Consider the following 13004-nt stretch of genomic DNA (forward strand, 5'->3'; position numbering starts at 1 on the left):
GCTCTGCACAGCTGTGGTTGTGGTGTAGTGGTTATCACATCCGCTTAACACGCAGAAGGCCCCAGGTTCGATCCATGGCAGGAACGAGAGCATTTCTTTTTTTACAGTTTAAATATACGTCATCGAACAAAGGCTCATTTGTGAGAGGTCTGCACAGCTGTGCTTGTGGTGTAGTGGTTGTCACATCCACTTAACACGCGGAAGGCCCCAGGTTCGATCCCTGGCAAGCACAAGAGCACTTCTTTTTTACAGTTTCAATATACGTCATTGAACAAAGGCTCATTCGTGAGAGCTCTGCACAGCTGTGCTTGTGGTGTAGGGGTTGTCACATCCCCCTAACACGCGGAAGGCCTCAGGTTCGATCCCTGACAGGCACAAGAGCACTTCTTTTTTACAGTTTCAATATACTTCATTGAACAAAGACTCAATCGTGAGAGCTCTGCACAGCTGTGGTTGTGGTGTAGTGGTTGTCACATCCGCCTCACACGCGGAAGGCCCAAGGTTCGATCCCTGGCAGGCACAAGAGCATTTCTTTTTTCAGTTTCAATATACGTCATTGAACGAAGACTCATTCATGAGAGCTCTGCACAGCTGTGCTTGTGGTGCAGTGGTTATCACATCCGCCTAACACGCGGAAGGTCCCAGGTTCGGTCCGTGGCAGGCACAAAAGCACTACTTTTTTTACAGTTTCAATATACTTCATTGAACAAAGACTCATTCGTGAGAGCTCTGCACAGCTGTGCTTGTGGTGTAGTGGTTATCACATCCGCCTAACACGCGGAAGGCCCCAGGTTAGATTCCTGGCAGGCAGAAGAGCATTTCTTTTTTACAGTTTCAATATACGTCATTGAACAGATTCATTCGTGAGAGCTCTGCACAGCTGTGCTTGTGGTGTAGTGAATATCACATCCGCCTTACGCGCGGAAGGCACCAGGTTCGATCCCTGGCAGGAACGAGAGCATTTCTTTTTTTACAGTATCAATATACGTCTTTGAACAAAGACTAATTCGTGAGAGCTCTGCACAGCTGTGCTTGTGGTGTAGTGGTTATCACATCTGCCTTACACGTGTCAGGCCTCAGGTTTGATCCCTGGAAGGCACAAGAGCACTTCTCTTTTACAGTTTAAGTATACGTCATTGAACAAAGGCTCATTCGTGAGAGCTCTGCACAGCTGTGCTTGTGGTGCAGTGGTTATCACATCCACTTAATACGCGGAAGTCTCCAGGTTCGATCTCTGGCAGGCACAAGAGCACTTCTTTTTTACAGTTTCAATATACGTCATTGAACAAAGGCTCATTCGTGAGAGCTCTGCACAGCTGTGCTTGTGGTGTAGTGTTTATCACATCCGCCTTACGCGCGGAAGGACCAGGTTCGATTCCTGGCAGGCACAAGAGCATTTCTTTTTTTTTCAATATACGTCATTGAACAAAGGCTCATTCGTGAGAGATCTGCACATCTGTGCTTGTGGTGTAGTGTTATCACATCCACTCAACACGCGGAAGGCCCCAGGTTCGATCCCTGACAGGCACAAAAGCACTACTTTTTTTACAGTTTCAATATACTTCATTGAACAAAGACTCATTCGTGAGAGCTCTGCACAGCTGTGCTTGTGGTGTAGTGGTTATCACATCCGCCTAACACGCGGAAGGCCCCAGGTTAGATTCCTGGCAGGCAGAAGAGCATTTCTTTTTTACAGTTTCAATATACGTCATTGAACAGATTCATTCGTGAGAGCTCTGCACAGCTGTGCTTGTGGTGTAGTGGTTATCACATCCGCCTTACGCGCGGAAGGCACCAGGTTCGATCCCTGGCAGGAACGAGAGCATTTCTTTTTTTACAGTATCAATATACGTCTTTGAACAAAGACTAATTCGTGAGAGCTCTGCACAGCTGTGCTTGTGGTGTAGTGGTTATCACATCTGCCTTACACGTGTCAGGCCTCAGGTTTGATCCCTGGAAGGCACAAGAGCACTTCTCTTTTACAGTTTAAGTATACGTCATTGAACAAAGGCTCATTCGTGAGAGCTCTGCACAGCTGTGCTTGTGGTGCAGTGGTTATCACATCCACTTAATACGCGGAAGTCTCCAGGTTCGATCTCTGGCAGGCACAAGAGCACTTCTTTTTTACAGTTTCAATATACGTCATTGAACAAAGGCTCATTCGTGAGAGCTCTGCACAGCTGTGCTTGTGGTGTAGTGTTTATCACATCCGCCTTACGCGCGGAAGGACCAGGTTCGATTCCTGGCAGGCACAAGAGCATTTCTTTTTTTTTCAATATACGTCATTGAACAAAGGCTCATTCGTGAGAGATCTGCACATCTGTGCTTGTGGTGTAGTGTTATCACATCCACTCAACACGCGGAAGGTTCCAGGTTCGATCCCTGACAGGCACAAGAGCACTTCTTTTTTACACTTGCAATATACATCATTGAACAAAGGCTCATTCGTGAGAGCTCTGCAAAGCTGTCCTTGTGGTGTAGCGGTTATCACATCCGCCTAACACGCGGAAGGTCCCAGGTTTGATCCCTGGCAGACACAAGAGCACTTCTTTTTTACAGTTTGAATATACGTCATTGAACAAAGACTCATTCATGAGAGCTCTGCATAGCTGTGCATGTGGTGAAGTGGTTATCACATTTGCTTAAATCGCGAAAGGCCCCTGGTTCGATCCGTGGCAGGCACAAGAGCACTTCCTTTTTTACAGTTTCAATATGCTTCATTGAACAAAGCCTTATTCGTGAGAGCTCTGCACAGCTGTGCTTGTGGTGTAGTGTTTTTCACACCCGCTTTATGCGCGGAAGGCACCAGGTTCGATCCCTGGCAGGTACGTGAGCATTTTTTTACAGTTTCAATATACGTCATTGAACAAAGACTCATTCATGAGAGCACTGCACAGCTGTGCTTGTGGCGTAGTGGTTATCACATCCGCTTCACACGCTGAAGGCCCCAGGTTCGATCCCTGGCAGGCACAAGAGCATTTCTTTTTTTTAGTTTCAATATACGTCGTTGAACAAAGACTCATTCATGAGATTCTTCACAGCTGCGTTTGTGGTGTAGTGTTTATCACATCCGCCTTACGCGCGGAAGGACCAGGTTCGATTCCTGGCAGGCACAAGAGCATTTCTTTTTTTTCAATATACGTCATTGAACAAAGGCTCATTCGTGAGAGATCTGCACATCTGTGCTTGTGGTGTAGTGTTATCACATCCACTCAACACGCGGAAGGCCCCAGGTTCGATCCCTGACAGGCACAAGAGCACTTCTTTTTTACACTTTCAATATACGTCATTGAACAAAGGCTCATTCGTGAGAGCTCTGCAAAGCTGTCCTTGTGGTGTAGCGGTTATCACATCCGCTTCACACGCGGAAGGCCCCAGGTTCGATCCCTGGCAGGCACAAGAGCGCTTCTTTTTCACAGTTTCAATATACGTCATTGAACAAAGGCTCATTCGTGAGAGCTCTTCACAGCTGTGCTTGTGGTGTAGTGGTTATCACATACGCCTAACACGCGGAAGGCCCCAGGTTCGATCCCTGGCAGGCCCAAGAGCACTTCTTTTTTACAGTTTCAATATACGTCATTGAACAAAGACTCATTCGTGAGAGCTCTGCACAGATGTGCTTGTGGTGTAGTGGTATTCTGCTTCTGGACGCCGGTTGGTGCAGACGCAGGATGGAAAGCTCATCCCGAGCAGCGACAGCGGCCGACGCCGGCCGCGGTACAGCGTCTCCCCTCGTTCCAAAGGACTACAGGATTATTCTGCCTTCGTTGCCATCAGGTGAAGCGATGCGTCGAGCAGTAGCTCTACACTGCGACGTCAGCGGCCGACCGTACCGCATCGACGACTTCAGGAAACCTCTCAAAATTTAGGCGTCATACAGCAAATAAGTGGCATCGGAGCATATCAGATGTCGCACGTGTGGCTATTGAACATGAGGACCGTGGAAGCAAAGAAAGCGCTGACAGACGCAGCTGTTCTTAAAGTTGACGACCGGGCATGTCTCGTCATTGACCCGACGCGGCAAGAGGTTAAAATGAAATAGCACTGGCTAGCGTTCGATGTTACGAAAGACGCTATTCGACGTGCCTTCTATGAATACGGCGACGTCAAGGAGGTGACCGATGACCGATGGAGAGTCGAGGATTTTGAAGGAGTTGAATCGACCACTCGTGTAATTCGCATGCAACTACGAGATGGCGTTTCTGTGGATCAACTGCCCCATCAGGTGCGTATTGGCAGCAGTACGGCACTGGTCGTGGTGCCGGGAAGACCGCCTTTGTGCTTGCGGTGCCGAAGTACGGGGCATATGCGACGCGATTGTAAGGTCCCAAGGTGCAGCGAATGCCACTCTTTCGGTCATGAGCAGGACGAGTGTAACCGTTCATACGCACGAGCTGCAGGGCGACGTCCAGAGACTCAACAGAGTGAACTTCTCATGGATGAGGAGGAATCTGAACAAGCATCTTTGCCTGCGACACCACAGAAGCAGACGACATCGGACGACACGCTGAAGAAAAGCAAGCAAGTTTCTTCAGCCCCGGACACGAACGCCGAACGGAAAATGGGAAGTCAAGCGGCCCCAACGACTAGCGAACAGACGCGTCCTGCGCCTGCGATGCACGCCACGTCGCAGCTGCAAGCAACGCGCCCTGAAACGCCGGCGTCCCAGGCCAACGCTGCTTCGACTCCTCTAAACTCGACTTCACAGCACTCTTTGGCGAACGAAACGGACGAAAATGAGGATTTGCCTAGTGACCTGGATACCTTAAGCATGGAATTAGAATCGGCGTCTGCAAAACGCCGTCGCGATTCAGACGACGGTGCTCAAGTAGACGAAACGCAAGTAAAGTCGGAAGTGCAGTGGAAGGTGGTCAGTGGAGGCAAAAAACGAAACGCTGCCCGACAACGGTCGTGGTCGCTCAGACGCGATGATGGCCGCTCAAACTAAAGGTGAACAACATGGATCCACCCTGGACGACGAGAGCCCAATAAGTGAACGTGCAGGGCTCGTTCACTTATGCGAGTGATGGATAAGTTAAATCCCGGAAAATCTCCAGGACCAGATGGTCTTTGTGCCAAGTGGTACAAATGTTTTAAAAGTGAACTGTCTCCTATACTTGCAGGCGTTTTTAATGAGGCATATCAGGAAAAGAAATTACCACCATATTTTGGTGAATCGCGTACTGTTCTCATTACGAAAACAGACGAGGCTGAAAAGCTCAGGCACATCACAGCGTACAGGCCAATCGCACTGACAAACGTAGACTACAAAATATTAATGAAAACTTTGGCGGCTAGACTTCAGTCAGTAATAAAAGATATTGTCGGTCCACACCAAACGTGTGGAATCAAAGGTCGGTCCATAGTTACAAACGTTCATATAATGCGATCCGTGCTCGAATGTGTTGACGCCAGTCAAGCTCGTGTGGCCATACTCCAGCTGGATCTGGAGAAAGCGTTTGATTACGTTGCCCACGCACTTTTGTTTGCAGTATTGAAGCACGTTAATGTTGGTAAGATAATTATTGACGGAGTAGCCATGGCATATCGAAATGGGAGTACGAGACTAATTATCAACAAGAGAGTTGCCCCCCCCCCATTAGAATTGAGCGCTCAGTGCGTCAAGGTTGCCCTGTTAGTCCACTGTTGTTTTGCATCTATATTGAAACTTTATGTCGGTCGATATTGCAGAATGACATCATTAATGGGTTTAGAGTACAATCTTCAGAGGTCAAACTACTCGCATACGCTGATGATGTTGTGATTTGTAGCACTTCCTATGTAGGTATTGAAGAATCAATCCGAGTTTCTAAATCTTTCGCCGAAGTTACAGGTAGCCACATAAACTGGGGTAAATGCCTCGGCTTCTGGCATGGATATTGGCCTTCAACACCAGAATTTATCGCAGCCATTAAATGGACAAGAACGCCAGAAATATCTCGATACCGCTCGAGTCATACAAAAGTACTGACGAATATTGGACACAGCAAACGAAAGAAACTAAAGAAAAAGCGAATAGGTGGAATGCAACTTATCTGTCCATGTTTGCTAGGGCTACTGCATGCAACTGGTTTTTTGTGTCTAAGCAGTCGTATGTGATGCAAGTGCTGTACTGTTCCCGGGTCAATGTGCAAAAATTACATCGTGTGTTTGCAATATTTGTGTGGGGGTCTAACTGGGAAAGATGCAGTCGCACGAATTTGTTTAGACGCGTGAAGTGTGGAGGCCTTGGGCTAGGACATCTGTTTATCAAGCAGTTAGTAAATAGGTTTTTCTTTTTTCGTGAGACAAGAGATCCTTTCCTACTAACAGTGTGTCAAACAAGACTAAGTAGACTGTTGCCCGAGTTTGTTGTGAGCACCCATGTTACCCCAGGGGCTGTGCAAGGATACATGAAAGAAGTAGTGGCCAGCGTGCGGTTTTTGTGTGTTCGCTTTTCAACTGACTACCTGTGGTCTGTTGGAAAGAAAAAACTGTACAAAGATTTACGTGACACGATGCTCCCCGTCCCACTGTACAGAGCGCTATATACAGCATGCAAGGGTCAGAACGTACTTAAACGAGTAAAAAAAATGCCAGCAGCTCCAAGTGCGAAAACGTTCTTTTTCAAATTACACACTGGAACACTTCCTGTAAGAACCTTCCTAGAGGAGCGTGGGTTTTATATGCCTTGGGGATCTCACTTTCTAATCTGTAAGAAACCGGAAACTATCGACCATGTTTTCCTGCACTGTTGGGAAGTTTATTTTTGGGACGTATTACAAAGGACAATCAAAAAAGAGTTTCCGTTAGACCCTCATGGTATCAGGTATTTGGCAATAGAGAACGAGGATGGATTACCTTTCGATTTTATCATGATGACTGCCTCATGATAAAATCGATAAAATCATGATGACTGCCTCATGATAAAATTGCTGGTCTTCTGCATGACTGCAGAAGACCAGCAAGAGAGTATTTAAAGGAAAGCATCTCAAGATTACTTGAGGTAGTAAGAACAGACGAATGTGTACCTTTATGGGTAGAAAGGGTAGAAGCCCTACTGACCATGAAGGAATTCCAGGATGTGATATGTTATAGTTATGCTTGACGGGCTTAGTTATTTTTAAGTTTTTTGTATTGTTTGTAGTGAATTGTAATATATCTTTGTAACCCGTTTGTGAAGTTTACCGGAAATAAAGAAAAAAAAGTGCTTGTGGTGTAGTGGTTATCACATCCGCCTTACACGCGGAAGGCCCTAGGTTCGTTCCCTGGCAGGCACAAGAGCATTTCTTTTTTTACACTTTCAATATACATAATTGAACAAAGACTCATTCGTGAGAGCTCTGCACAGCTGTGCTTGTGGTGTAGTCATTCTTTCGTCGACACTCACGCGCGTCGGACGCAAGAGTCATGTGCTCCGTAGGAGCGGCGTTTTCGGCACATACTAGCCGCGGTAACAGGATGAGCGAAGAGCAAGACGCAGGATATGAAGTAATTTTGCCACCACTGCCCAAGGGACGCGTCGCGCAAAACACCGTGTTTTTACACGGTGATGTGCGCGGCAGACCGTATTGAGTAGAGGATTTCCGAGACGCGCTCGGACCTACAGGACTGCTGCCGGAGGTGTTGGCCCTGGGGGCCTACCAGATAAATCATGTCTGGGCAGTCACCCTGAACAACGCGGACGCTACGAGACGCTTGCTCGACGTGAAGGAACTGAAACTCAAGGGTCGACGATGCATCATCGTAGACCCCCAGGATCAGCAGGTGCGGCTGCGTCTTCATTGGCTGCTGTATGGCGTCAACGATGAAGACGTGCGAACGGCGTTGGCGGCTTATGGGAAGGTCGTTCAAGTCACCAGGGAGAATTGGCGTGTGCAAGGAGTCAGCGACAAGGGGTCAACCACACGGACTGTGCTACTTAAGCTCAAGAGTGGCGTGAAGGTTGAAGATCTCCCGCATCAAATCAGGGTGGCTGGTGGACTGGCACTTGTGGTTGCACCTGGGCGTCCAATGCAGTGTCTGCGCTGCCAAGGTACTGGCCATGTTAGAAGAGAGTGTAAGGTACTCCGATGCTCGCGTTGTCGGCGGTTTGGCCACAGCGAAGACGCGTGCATGCGCACGTACGCATCGGCTATAGGATCACCTGAACGTGACACAGCAGAGTTGGTGATGGACGTGACCGAGGCTGAAGACGCGGCGAAAGGCGCAGGCGACGTGGTGAACCCAGAAGCTTCAACAGGTACGGCTACACCGACTGGTGGTGATGAACCAACAGTCCAAGCAGACATTGAATCTGGGGAGGTTACTCAAGAGCCAGCCGGCCAAACAGAAGAAGGCTTCACAAGTTCCCCATCGAAGGAGCCTGAGCCGGTGGATTTAACCGAACTTCCAGTGTCGTGCGAGAGTATCAGTGGTGGGGAGTCAAGCAAAAGACCCCGCGAGCAGTCTGCAGGACAGCGTGAGGCGTCCAGTGAAAAGCATGAAGAGGGGCCACCGGCGAAGGCGACTACGTTCAGACGCAGCAGCACAAGGCTGCGTCCCAACCCGATATTGGACAAACACTGGCCACCTTTGCCCTCCAGTGGCACGGGTCCACCTGGAGGCTCCGAAGATGTCTAGCTCTATGCTAGACGCTGAAGGTAAGCATCATGCCCCGGGCTAACTTCTTAACTGTGTAGACATGGCTGTTGCACCGAAACTTAGAGTGGCAACGTTAAATGTTCGAGGTCTTGCCGCCATGCGGAAACAGAGCCAAGTCTACAGGCTGCTCGTGGATCATGATATGGATGTACTAGCTGTACAAGAAACAAAAGTTGACGGTGAGGAGGAGACCCTGGGCATGGTGCTGAGGTTTACGGCGCGTTACTACGCAATTGTAACTCAAGCAATAGGCACTTCTGAAGGCTGTGTTTTGTTCATTAAGAAGTTACCGGGTCTGGTAGTGCAAGATGCCTTCTCTTGCCCGTCTGGTAGATTGGTTTCCTGTGATTTAGTATTCAATGAATGTCAGTGGCGTATAGTGTGTATTTATGCACCAACCATTTGCGAGGAGCGATCAATTTGTTTTTCAAGCCTAAAGCAGCACTTCACTTTGGAAAGGAAATATGTATTACTGGGTGATTTTAACTGCGTCCTCAACGGGCGAGATCGAGCAAACGGACGCGTCATTTACTATAAAAGTAGTAGGACGCTAGCGGACGTAGTTACTGAATTCAAGTTAGAAGACGTGGGCAGCTGTATGGAGGGAACGCGGGATGTGCGTTTCACACATTTTCGGGGGAATAGCCATGCGCGTCTTGATCGCATTTACGTGTCGCTTGAATTAATAGCCCACTATAAGACATCTGCTGTCTACCGAATACACTTCAGTGATCATTGTTTAGTTAAATGCGATATGGGAGAGAAAACAAAAGGTGGAACATTCTCATGGGAGCTGTGGAAGATGAATTCCACTTTGATCACTGACGAATATTTCTTAGATCAGGTAATGAACTGTATCAATGAAATAAAAATGGATGATGAAGTTAAACTTGCAGAACAGTGGGAAGAGTTCAAGCAGCGAATAAAAATAAAAGCTATTGATCGTTCTTGCGCATTGAGTTACGCAAGGAAAAAGAAAGAAAAAGAACTCCGAAAGACTTTGGTAAGACTAATAGGCTTGGAGTGCAAACAACCGGGAGAGTATAAAATTGACATACGCAATATTAAGCAGAAACTTGCTCTGTTTGACGAGGAACGCTACGGTGGTGCTCTCGTCCGTGCTAGGGCTGAGGCATTAGCGGCTGGAGAGACGCCGACCAAAAGAGCGTTAAGCGTGGAGAAAACGAACGCACGACGGAATCATATCGAAAAAATAGAGAAGGACGGTCACGAAGTAACCCATACGGACAGCATTTTATCCGTATATTCAAGTCATTCTGAAAACCTTTTTGCGTGGAGACAGGTAGACCTAGAAAGATTTAAAGAAGAATATTTAGGACGCATGCCGCAAGTGAGTGAGGAAGTGAAAAACGCTTTGGAATTATCTATATCTGCATCTGAAGTTGAACGGGCGATTGATAAGTTAAATCCCGGGAAATCTCCAGGACCAGATGGTCTTTGTGCCAAGTGGTACAAATGTTTTAAAAGTGAATTGTCTTCAATACTTGCGGGCGTTTTTAATGAGGCATATCAGGAAAACAAATTACCACCATCCTTTGGTGAATCGCGTACTGTTCTGATTCCGAAAACAGACGAGGTTAAAAAGCTCAGGCACGTCACAGCGTACAGGCCAATCGCACTGACAAACGTAGACTACAAAATATTAATGAAAATTTTGGCAGCTAGACTTCAGTCAGTAATAAAAGATATCGTTGGTCCACACCAAACGTGTGGAATGAAAGGTCGGTCCATAGCTACAAATGTTCATTAAATTGCGATCCGTGCTCGAATGTGTTGACACCAGTCAAGCTCGTGTGGCCATACTCCAGCTGGATCTGGAGAAAGCGTTTGATTGCGTTGCCCACGCTCTTTTGTTTGCAGTATTGAAGCACAATAATGTTGGTAAGATAATTATTGACGGAGTAGCCATGGCATACCGGAATGGTAGTACGAGACTAATTATTAACAAGACATTGCCCCCCCCCCCCCATTAGAATTGAGCGCTCAGTGCGTCAAGGTTGCCCTGTTAGTCCACTTTTGTTTTTGTTTTGCATCTATATTGAAACTTTATGTCGGTCGATATTGCAGAATGACATCATTAATGGGTTTAGAGTACAATCTTCAGAGGCCAAACTACTCGCATACGCTGATGATGTTGCGATTTGTAGCACTTCCAATGTAGGTATTGAAGAATCAATCCGAGTTTCTAAATCTTTCGCCGAAGTTACAGGAAGCCACATAAATTGGGGTAAATGCCTCGGCTTCTGGCATGGATATTGGCCTTCAACACCAGAATTTTTCGCAACCAATAAATGGACAAGAACGCCAGTTAAATATCTAGGAGTACCGCTTGAGTCATACAAAAGTACTGATGAATATTGGACACAGCAAACGAAAGAAATTAAAGAGAAAGCGAATAGGTGGAATGCAACCTATTTGTCCATGTTTGCTAGGGCTACTGCATGCAACTGGTTTTTTGTGTCTAAGCTGTGGTATGTGATGCAAGTGCTGTACTGTTCCCGGGTCAATGTGCAAAAATTACATCGGGTGTTTGCAGTATTTGTGTGGGGTTCTAACTGGGAAAGGTGCAGTCGCACGAATTCGTTTAGACGGGTGAAGTGTGGAGGCCTTGGGCTAGGACATCTGTTTATCAAGCAGTTAGTAAATAGGTTTTTGTTTTTTTCATGAGACAAGAGATCCTTTCCTACTAACAGTGTGTCAAACAAGACTAAGTAGACTGTTGCCCGAGTTTGTTGTGAGCACTCATGTTACCACAGGGGCTGTGCAAGGATACATGAATGAAGTTGTGGCCAGGGTGCGGTTTTTGTGTGTTCAGTTTTCAACTGACTACCTGTAGTCTGTTGGAAAGAAAAAAACTGTACAAAGATTTATGTGACACGATGCTCCCCATCTCATTGTACAGAGCGCTTTATACAGCACGCAAGGGTCAGAATGTACTTAAACGAGTTAAAAAAATGCCAGCAGCTCCAAGTGCGAAAACGTTTTTTTTTTTTCAAATTACATACTGGAACACTTCCTGTAAGAACCTTCCTAGAGGAGCGTGGGTTTTATATGCCTTGAGGATCTCACTGTCTAATCTGTAAGAAACCGGAAACTATTGACCATGTTTTTCTGCACTGTTGGGAAGGAGTTTATTTTTGGAACGTATTACAAAGGACAATCAAAAAAGAGTTCCCGTTAGATCCTCATGGGATCAGGTATTTGGATATAGAGAATGAGAATGGATTACCTTTCGATTTTATTATGATGACTGCCTTGCACAGTATATGGCGCTCTAGAATGGCTGGATTTCATTGTGACCCAGACAGAAAGACCAGCAAGAGAGTATTTTAAAGAAAGCATCTCAAGATTACTTGAGGTAGTAAGAACAGAATAATGTGTACCTTTATGGGTAGAAAGGGTAGAAGCCCTACTGACCATGAAGGAATTCTAGAACGAGATGTGTTCTAGTAATGCTTGACGGGCTTAGTTATTTTCAAGTTTTTTGTATTGTTCGTTGTGAATTGTAATATATTAAGCGTAGTAACCCGTTTGTGAAGTTTACCGGAATTAAAGGAAAAAAGCTTGTGGTGTAGTGGTTATCACATCCGCCTAACACGCGGAAGGCCCCAGGTTCGATCCCTGGCAGGCACAAGGCATATCTTTTTTTACAGTTTCAATATACGTCATTGAACAAAGACTCATTCGTGAGAGCTCTGCACAGCTGTGCTTGTGGTGCAGTGGTTCGCACATCCGCCTTACACGCAGAAGTCCCCAGGTTCGATCCCTGGCAGGCACAGGAGCATTTCTTTTTTTTACAGCTTCAATATACGTCATTGAACAAAGACTCATTCGTGAGAGCTCTGCACAGCTGTGCTTGTGGTGTAGTGGTTATCACATACGCCTAACACGCGGAAGGCCCCAGGTTCGATCCCTGGCAGGCACAAGAGCACTTCTTTTTTACAGTTTCAATATACGTCATTGAACAAAGACTCATTCGTGAGAGCTCTGCACAGATGTGCTTGTGGTGTTGTCATAGAGAAAGAAGAAGACAAGAGCGGACACTCCGCAAAACCTGGCCTCAGGAAGTGCGTCACGACTACGTAACGAACTAGTGCTCCCACCAAACGTCAGAGGGCGCAAGCGCAAAAAACACACAGTTAGAATCAATGCAACAAAATTGTTTTCACAAATTAATAATTATACGCCCATATTTGGTATGTTCTTTATACATAAAAACGATTTGTTCAACACACCTTACGCGATTATTTTTCTTCAGCCGTACTGTCATAAAAACCATCTACCCAGCGACAAGCCCATGCATGACTGACAGCGAGAAGCTTTCGTCGCTTTCGTCAACGTCGGCTGCGTCGGCGTTTTCA

At 46.6% G+C, this 13004-nt stretch overlaps 16 non-coding genes across 16 annotated transcripts; all 16 read left to right on the forward strand.

The window, feature by feature from the left end:
• Positions 1–159: 159 nt before the first annotated feature.
• Positions 160–232, forward strand: TRNAV-AAC (transfer RNA valine (anticodon AAC)). Its single transcript has one exon. It is a non-coding gene; the product is annotated as a tRNA-Val (tRNA).
• Positions 233–449: 217 nt separating this feature from the next.
• On the forward strand, positions 450–522 carry TRNAV-CAC (transfer RNA valine (anticodon CAC)). The gene has a single exon. It is a non-coding gene; the product is annotated as a tRNA-Val (tRNA).
• Positions 523–739: 217 nt separating this feature from the next.
• Positions 740–812, forward strand: TRNAV-AAC (transfer RNA valine (anticodon AAC)). The gene has a single exon. It is a non-coding gene; the product is annotated as a tRNA-Val (tRNA).
• A 506-nt stretch (positions 813–1318) lies between these two features.
• TRNAV-UAC (transfer RNA valine (anticodon UAC)) lies at positions 1319–1390 on the forward strand. Its single transcript has one exon. It is a non-coding gene; the product is annotated as a tRNA-Val (tRNA).
• A 213-nt stretch (positions 1391–1603) lies between these two features.
• TRNAV-AAC (transfer RNA valine (anticodon AAC)) lies at positions 1604–1676 on the forward strand. Its single transcript has one exon. It is a non-coding gene; the product is annotated as a tRNA-Val (tRNA).
• Positions 1677–1746: 70 nt separating this feature from the next.
• TRNAV-UAC (transfer RNA valine (anticodon UAC)) lies at positions 1747–1819 on the forward strand. The gene has a single exon. It is a non-coding gene; the product is annotated as a tRNA-Val (tRNA).
• A 363-nt stretch (positions 1820–2182) lies between these two features.
• TRNAV-UAC (transfer RNA valine (anticodon UAC)) lies at positions 2183–2254 on the forward strand. Its single transcript has one exon. It is a non-coding gene; the product is annotated as a tRNA-Val (tRNA).
• A 212-nt stretch (positions 2255–2466) lies between these two features.
• Positions 2467–2539, forward strand: TRNAV-AAC (transfer RNA valine (anticodon AAC)). Its single transcript has one exon. It is a non-coding gene; the product is annotated as a tRNA-Val (tRNA).
• Positions 2540–2899: 360 nt separating this feature from the next.
• Positions 2900–2972, forward strand: TRNAV-CAC (transfer RNA valine (anticodon CAC)). The gene has a single exon. It is a non-coding gene; the product is annotated as a tRNA-Val (tRNA).
• A 71-nt stretch (positions 2973–3043) lies between these two features.
• Positions 3044–3115, forward strand: TRNAV-UAC (transfer RNA valine (anticodon UAC)). The gene has a single exon. It is a non-coding gene; the product is annotated as a tRNA-Val (tRNA).
• A 211-nt stretch (positions 3116–3326) lies between these two features.
• On the forward strand, positions 3327–3399 carry TRNAV-CAC (transfer RNA valine (anticodon CAC)). Its single transcript has one exon. It is a non-coding gene; the product is annotated as a tRNA-Val (tRNA).
• A 72-nt stretch (positions 3400–3471) lies between these two features.
• TRNAV-AAC (transfer RNA valine (anticodon AAC)) lies at positions 3472–3544 on the forward strand. Its single transcript has one exon. It is a non-coding gene; the product is annotated as a tRNA-Val (tRNA).
• Positions 3545–7186: 3642 nt separating this feature from the next.
• Positions 7187–7259, forward strand: TRNAV-UAC (transfer RNA valine (anticodon UAC)). Its single transcript has one exon. It is a non-coding gene; the product is annotated as a tRNA-Val (tRNA).
• Positions 7260–12203: 4944 nt separating this feature from the next.
• On the forward strand, positions 12204–12276 carry TRNAV-AAC (transfer RNA valine (anticodon AAC)). Its single transcript has one exon. It is a non-coding gene; the product is annotated as a tRNA-Val (tRNA).
• Positions 12277–12348: 72 nt separating this feature from the next.
• Positions 12349–12421, forward strand: TRNAV-UAC (transfer RNA valine (anticodon UAC)). The gene has a single exon. It is a non-coding gene; the product is annotated as a tRNA-Val (tRNA).
• Positions 12422–12495: 74 nt separating this feature from the next.
• TRNAV-AAC (transfer RNA valine (anticodon AAC)) lies at positions 12496–12568 on the forward strand. The gene has a single exon. It is a non-coding gene; the product is annotated as a tRNA-Val (tRNA).
• The last annotated feature ends 436 nt before the right edge of the window (positions 12569–13004 follow it).

The sequence above is a fragment of the Rhipicephalus microplus genome, chromosome 2 (genome assembly GCF_043290135.1).
Source record: "Rhipicephalus microplus isolate Deutch F79 chromosome 2, USDA_Rmic, whole genome shotgun sequence".
Taxonomy (NCBI): Eukaryota; Metazoa; Arthropoda; class Arachnida; order Ixodida; family Ixodidae; genus Rhipicephalus; species Rhipicephalus microplus.